This window comes from Salvelinus sp. IW2-2015, unplaced genomic scaffold (genome assembly GCF_002910315.2).
Source record: "Salvelinus sp. IW2-2015 unplaced genomic scaffold, ASM291031v2 Un_scaffold1674, whole genome shotgun sequence".
Classification (NCBI taxonomy): Eukaryota; Metazoa; Chordata; class Actinopteri; order Salmoniformes; family Salmonidae; genus Salvelinus; species Salvelinus sp. IW2-2015.
Window position 1 is genome coordinate 193,354 of NW_019943076.1, and position 7,054 is coordinate 200,407.

Sequence of the window (7,054 nt, forward strand, 5' to 3'; positions counted from 1 at the left end):
CGAGAGAGAGAGAGACGAGAGCAGAGGAGAGAGAGAAGTTCCCAGAGCGGCAGTTGGCATTCAGCTCTTAAGTCTGGACTGACTGAGAGATTGAGCGCAGAGGACAGGACGGAGAGAGGAGACACAGAGGACAGGAGGAGAGAGGGAGCACGAACAGGAGGAAGGAGAGGGAGACACAGAGACAGGAGGGAGAGGGAGACGCCAGAGACAGTGAGGAGAGAGGGACGCAGCACAGGAGGAGAGGAGGCAGACACAGAGACAGGAGGAGAGAGGGGGAGACACAGAGGACAGGAGGAGAGGAGCGCAGGGACAGGAGGACGAGAGGGAAACAGAGACAGGAGGAGAGGAGGGAGACGCAGAGACAGGAGAGAGAGAGGGAGAACAGAGGACAGGAGAGAGGAGAGGGGACGCAGGACAGGGGAGAGAGGGAGACACAGAGGACAGGTAGGAGAGGGGGAGACACAGAGACAGGAGGCGGACAGGAGGAGACGAGGGAGACACAGAGACAGGGAGGAGAGAGGGAGACACGAGACAGGAGGAGAGAGGAGACGCAGAGACAGGAGGGAGAGGGAGGACACAGAGACAGTGAGGAGAGAGGGAGCCAGAGACAGGAGGAGAGAGGGAGACGGCAGAGACAGGAGGAGAGAGGAGACACAGAGACAGGAGGAGAGAGGAGACCGGGCAGAGACCAGGAGGAGAGGGGAGACGCAGAGACAGGAGGAAGAGAGGGAGAACAGAGGACAGGAGCGAGAGAGGGAGACACAGCGGACAGGGATGGGGAGAGAGGAGACCACAGAGACAGGAGGAGAGAGGGGAGCGCAAGAACAGGAGGAGAGAGGGAGAACACAAGAGAACAGGAGTAGAGAGGGAGACCAGAGACAGGAGGAGAGAGGGAGACACAGACGACAGGAGGAGAGAGAGGGAGACGCAGAGACAGGAGGAGAGAGGGAGACACAGAGACAGGAGGAGAGAAGGGAGACGCAGAGACCAGAGGAGAGGGAGCAGGACGCAGAGACAGGGAGGAGAGAGCGGACGCAGAGACAAGGAAGAGAGAGGGGACGCAGGGACAGAAGGAGGAGAGCGAGACGCCAAAGGGACAGGAGGTGAGGAGGGAGACGCAGAGACGACAGGAGGAGGAGAGGGACACGAGACAGGAGTGAGAGAGAGGAGGAATAAGGGGGAAGAGAGTGGGACTGGGAGAAAGAAAAGAGAAGAAGAGAAAGGAGACGAACATATTAGAGGACTGAGAGAGGAAGGAGCAGGGACACACACAACACACACACACACACTCTCGTGTCCCGCCCCCAGGAAAGGGGAATGTTGTTGATCAGGATAAACAGGAAGAAAGACCACTTGCGGGGGTCCATTGTAGAGCGAGACTGAATAGAAGAGTTCTTTTAAAAGAGAAGAGGGAGGGCCTTGCCTGCCCCTCTGTGTTGTGGGGTGAGAGGGACAACAAGAACAAGGTGACAGATTCACACACACACACACCCACACACACAAAACATCAACACCATGATGCAAGACTTCGGCATCAGCCACTGTGGTGTGGGTGGCGGAGGCGTGAGAGGAAACAACAGAACAGGACATTCACACACACACACAGCACACAAAAACACACACACATTTTCAAGGACTTCGGCTCAGCCACTGTTGTGCTGTGGTGGCGGGGCGGTGAGAGGGAAAACAGACAGGAGCATACACACACACACACCACACAAGCCACTTTGTGCTGTGGTTGTGTGTGGTTTGACCCTTTACTATCATTGTGGGACTAGAACTAAGGATAGTTAAAAACCAGGGAAAATCGGACAAGTGTGGAGGCTTTAGAGTAGGAGTTACCATTAGGGTTAGAATTAGGGTTTAGGGGTTGAGTTAAGAGGTTTGGATTTATGTTTTAAAGCGTTAGGGGTTTGGGGTTAGGGTTAAGTGTGAATTTAGGGTTAGCGGAAAATAGATTCTAAATGGAATCAGTTGTCGGTCTATAACGATAGAAAACAAAACAAGTTGTGTGATGTGTGTGGTGGGGTGGGCGGGGGGAGGGCGGGGTAGGGGAGCCAGTTTGAAATACATTAACTGACATCGGCTTCTGCTTGTCTCACTCCTGAATGTCACACACACACCACACACACACAGTCACACACAACACACACAAACGCACGCACCCCACGCCGCACACCACACACACCACACCACACACCACACACACACACACACACACACACACACACACACACACACCCAGAAAAACCTGGAGAAACCACCAAGTCACGAGCAGCATTCAGGGTCACGTGTCCAGTATTGTTGACAGGCGACAGGGTCAGGGGACAGGGGTCATGTGACAGGCTCAGGGACAGAGGTCAGGGTATGTCAGGGGTCAGGGGGACAGGCTTCAGGGACAGGGTCAGGCTCAGGGTCAGGGACAGGGTCAGTGACAGGCTCAGGGACAGGGACAGGCGTCAGGGTCAGTAACAGGCTCAGGGGAACAGGGTCAGGTGTCAAGGGACACCGCTCAGGCTCAGGGTCAGGGACAGGGAGTCAGTGACAGGCATCAGGGGACAGGGTCAGGTCCAGGGACAGGCCTCAGGGACAGCTTCCAGGCTCAGGCGGTCAGGGACAGGCCTCAGGGACAGGGCTCATGGGCTCAGGGTCACGGGGGACAGGGTTAGGACAGGAGTCAGGCTCAGGGACAGGCTCAGGGACAGGGACAGGGTCCAGGGTCAGGGAACAGGGCTCAGGGAACAGGGTGCAGGGTCACGGGGACAGGTAGGGACAGGGTCAGGGTCAGGCGTCAGGGACAGGGTCGAGGGACAGCGGTCAGGGTCAGGGACAGCAGCTCAGGGACAGGGTCAGGACAGGCCTCCAGGGACAGGGTCAGGGGGACAGGCTCAGGACAGGCTTCAGGCGTCAGGGTCAGGGAACAGGGTCAGGGCAGAGGTTCAGTGACCAGGCCTCAGGGACAGGGACCAGGTCAGCGTTAAAGCCCAATTGACTGCGCAGGTTAGCCTAGTGCGTCAGGCGTTGGACTAGTAACTGGAACAGTTGCTAAGTCGAATTTGCCTGAGCAATGACAATGGTAAAACTCTGTACGTGGCTGCCCCTGAACAAGGCAGTTAACCCCAGTGTTTCCTAGGCCGATCATTGACAAATAAGAATTTGTTCTTAACTGACTTGCCTGTTAAATAAGGATAAAATTACAAATAAAAATAGCCTCTTCGTAGGCTTCGTCAGTGAGGTTGTGACACAATTTGCGTAGCCTCATGGCAGCATTGTGCGGAGGGCAAATCCAGCTCCGTACACATCGCCATGTGCCTTTCAAATGTATTGTGTAACGATGCGGAGGGCAATCCAGTCTCCTAACACATCGCCATGCTTGCCTCTTCAAATGTTGTAACGAGCGGAGGGCGCTGTGGGCTCCGCTTGACAATGATTGGTTGACGGGAGGTGGGGACGGTACGTCCTGTGATAAACCAAAACTCACGTCCTTGACAACTTCCTTGACAACAGCTCTGCTCTTTGGAAGCCCTGACTTCTGCAGTGGCGGTGGCTGGCAACACAGCACTTTCAGATTTCAGATTGACCATTGCAGGACTTTAGCCTACTACCAGACTGGCGCGACAGATTGACCATGCAGAGCTTTAAGTTCTACTACGTGACTGCGCACGAACAGATTTGACCATGCAGAGACTGTTAGTCTACTACGACTGGCCGCACAGATTTGACCATGCAGAGACTTTACAGTCCTACTTACGGGGAACTGGGCGTAACAGATTGACATTGCAGAGACTTCTAAGTGCCTCACTACGACTGGTGCAGTAACGATTGACCCATGCAGAGACTTTAAGTCCATACTACCGGACTGGGCGTAACAGATTGACCATGCAGAGAACTTTAAGTCCTCACTACGGACTGGCACGCTAACAGACTTGACCATTGCAGAGACTTTAAGTCTCTACGGATGGCACGTAACAGAATTGACATGCAGAGACTTTAAGGTCCTAACTACGGAAACTGGTGCGTCAACGGATTGACCATGCAGAGCTTTAAGTGCCTTACTACGTGACTGGCACGATAACAGATCTACATTTGGCAGAGACTTTAAGTCCTACTGACAGGAACTTGGTGCTAACGATGTGACATCTGCAGAGACTTTAAGTCCTACTACGGATGGTGCGTAAAGGATTGGGACCATTCGCAGAGACTTTAAAGTTCTACTACGGACTGGGGGCGTAACGGATTGACCATGCAGAGACTTTAACTTCTTTGGGGTAGGGGCAGTATTTTCACATCTGGATGAAAAGCATGCCCAGAGTAAACAAAGCAATAAAAATTAGAATATGCATATTTTTAGTACTTTTGGATAGAAAACACTCTGAAGTATCTAAAACTGTTTGAAAAATCCAACCAGGAAGTGGGAAATCTGAAGTTGGTCGATTTTCAACTCAGCTCCTATTGAAGACACAGTGGGATATTGGTAATGTTGCACTTCCTACGGCTTCCACTAGATGTCAACAGTCTTTAGAACCTTGTCTGATGCTTCTACTGTGAAGTGGGGCCGAAGGAGAAAAGGCTTTTCTTCCAAATCGCTGGTGCAACCTTTCAGTTTCCATTATCCCGTAGACTGGGGTTTTACATGATCCCCTAGACTTGGTTTTACATTATCCCGTAGACTGGATTTAACATTATCCCGTAGACTGGGTTTAACATTATCCCGTAGACTGGATTTAACATTATCCCGTAAACTGGGTTTAACATTATCCCGTAGACTGGATTTAACATTATCCCGTAGACTGGGTTTAACATTATCCCGTAGACTGGATTTAACATTATCCCGTAGACTAGGCTTTACATTATCCCGTAGACTTTGTTTTTACATTATCCCGTAGACTTTGTTTTTACATTATCCCGTAGACTTTGGAATCTCTATCCAATTTAAAAACCTTTTATTTATCACCAAGGGGCCAATACTTGGGGCATGTAATTCCGCTGTAGGACAGTATACCACACACAACCAGCACATCGTCAAATCAACACGTCAGTAAGTCGCTCTGGGTAAAAGTGTCTGCTAAATGGCATTTATAATTTATTTATATTTATTTACTCGTCAATCACGATACATTACCGGCATGACAACTATACTGACAGGTCTCGCTATTAATATTTGTTTTATTTATACCATATGTTGTATTATATTCCCTACGAGGCAGGAAGTAGTGGAGCAATGAGGAACAACAGAAGAAGACAACAACGAATAGATTTGTTTTAAATAGGAAGAATCTTGCTTTAATCTTTGTTGCCGATCACGGCCGGATCTACCGGATCCTCGGAAAGGGTGATTCCGGATCCGAAACACCCATAACTTTTAGAACCATTTCCCTACGGCGACTGTTTCAGTGGCTAAAGTATCAGGGAAATGGATCGGAGAAACAACAGCACGTGATTGGCTATCGCTGTAGTCCGTGCTGCTCCTTGAGTGTCCTTGTGTGTGTGTGTGTGTGTGTGTGTGTGTGTGTGTGTGTGTGTGTGTGTGTGTGTGTGTGTGTGTGTGGTGGTTGTGTGTGTGTGGTGTGTGTGTGTGTGTGTGTGTGTGTGTGTGGTGTTCCTGTTCTGGAAGAGGTTTTGCGGCCAGATGTCTATTTCTTCATTCTCTCAGAAGAGCTTTTTGTTGTCTGTCCAAAGGCAGCTTCAGACAAGTGCAGGCGAGGGATTTATCAGCCAGTCGTGATGTGTGTGTGTGTGTTGGTGTGTTGTGTGTGTGTGTGTGTGTGTGTGGTGTGTGTGTGTGTGTGGTGTGTGTGTTGGTGTGGTGTGGTGTGTGTGTGTGTGTGTGTGTGTGTGTGTGTGGTGTGTGTGTGTGTTGTTGTGTGTGTGTGTGTGTGTGTGTGCTTGCTTTTGGGCGTTATATGATGCTGTGTGTGTTATTTTGGATTTAAGTACATGTTTGGGGTTGACAGAGAGCGATATTTAAGAGGACACATTGAGGTGTGGTGTGAAATTGAACTATATTTTGGCTTTGTTATGAATTTCAAGTCATAGTATTATCCAGTTGCATATCGCTGTCTTCTCCTCTCTTCTTTCTTCCTCTCCTCCCTCTCCTCCCTCGTCTCCTCCTCCTTCTCCCTCTTTACTTTCCCTCTCTCTCCTCCTCCGCTCTCTGTTCCCTCTTTACTCTTCCTCTCTTGCTCCCTCTTTACTGCCTCTCGTCTCCTCCTCCCTCTCTCCTCCTCTTCTCCCTGCTTTACTTCCTCTTCTCCTCCTCCCTCTTCTCCTCGTCTCTCCTCCTCTCTTCTCCCTCTTTACTCCTCTCTCTCCTCCTCCCTCTCTCCTCTTCTCTCTTCCTCCCTCTCTCCTCCCTCTCTACTCCTTCTCCTCTCCTCTCCCCTCCTCTTCCTCCTCTCCCTCTCTCCTCCCTCTCTATCCTTATTACTCCCTCTCTCTCTCTCTCCTCCTCCCTCTCTCCTCCCTCTCTACTGCCTTCTCCTCTCCCCTCTCCTGACCTTCTCCTCCTCCCTCTCTCCTCCCTTTCGTCCTTTCTCGTTCATGTAACCTCCGTCAGAAGTTTGTGGATCATTCGTTAAGAAGTTATCGTTGGTAGAGATCTCTATTTCTATGAGTTGTTAACGGTTCTTAATGTCCCCATCTGCCCTGGGGGTTAGAAGAGATGGTTCCTGATAGGTAGTAGTGGAAAGGTGGGGGGGGGGGGGGGTGGACTGTGTGTCCTCAAGAGGTAAAACACATGCAGCAAGGCAGTCAGGAGGTGTGTGTGTGTGTGTGGCATCGGGTGCATTTTCTTAAGGGTGACTTAAAAGTGTGTGGGTCGTGTGGGTGTGTGTGTGTGTGTTGTGTGAAGAAGTGTTGATTAGCTGGTGAGCTCCAGACTTCCGACTCAGCATTGAACCAGAACCAGTACCAGACCTCTCCTCTCAGCAGAACATGACCATGACAGATCTCTCCACTCCATTGAACTCAAGACCAACCAGACAGACCTCTCGCACTCAGTAGAGACCTAAGACAGACCCAGACCTCTCCACTCCAGTAGAACCAAGAACCAGAC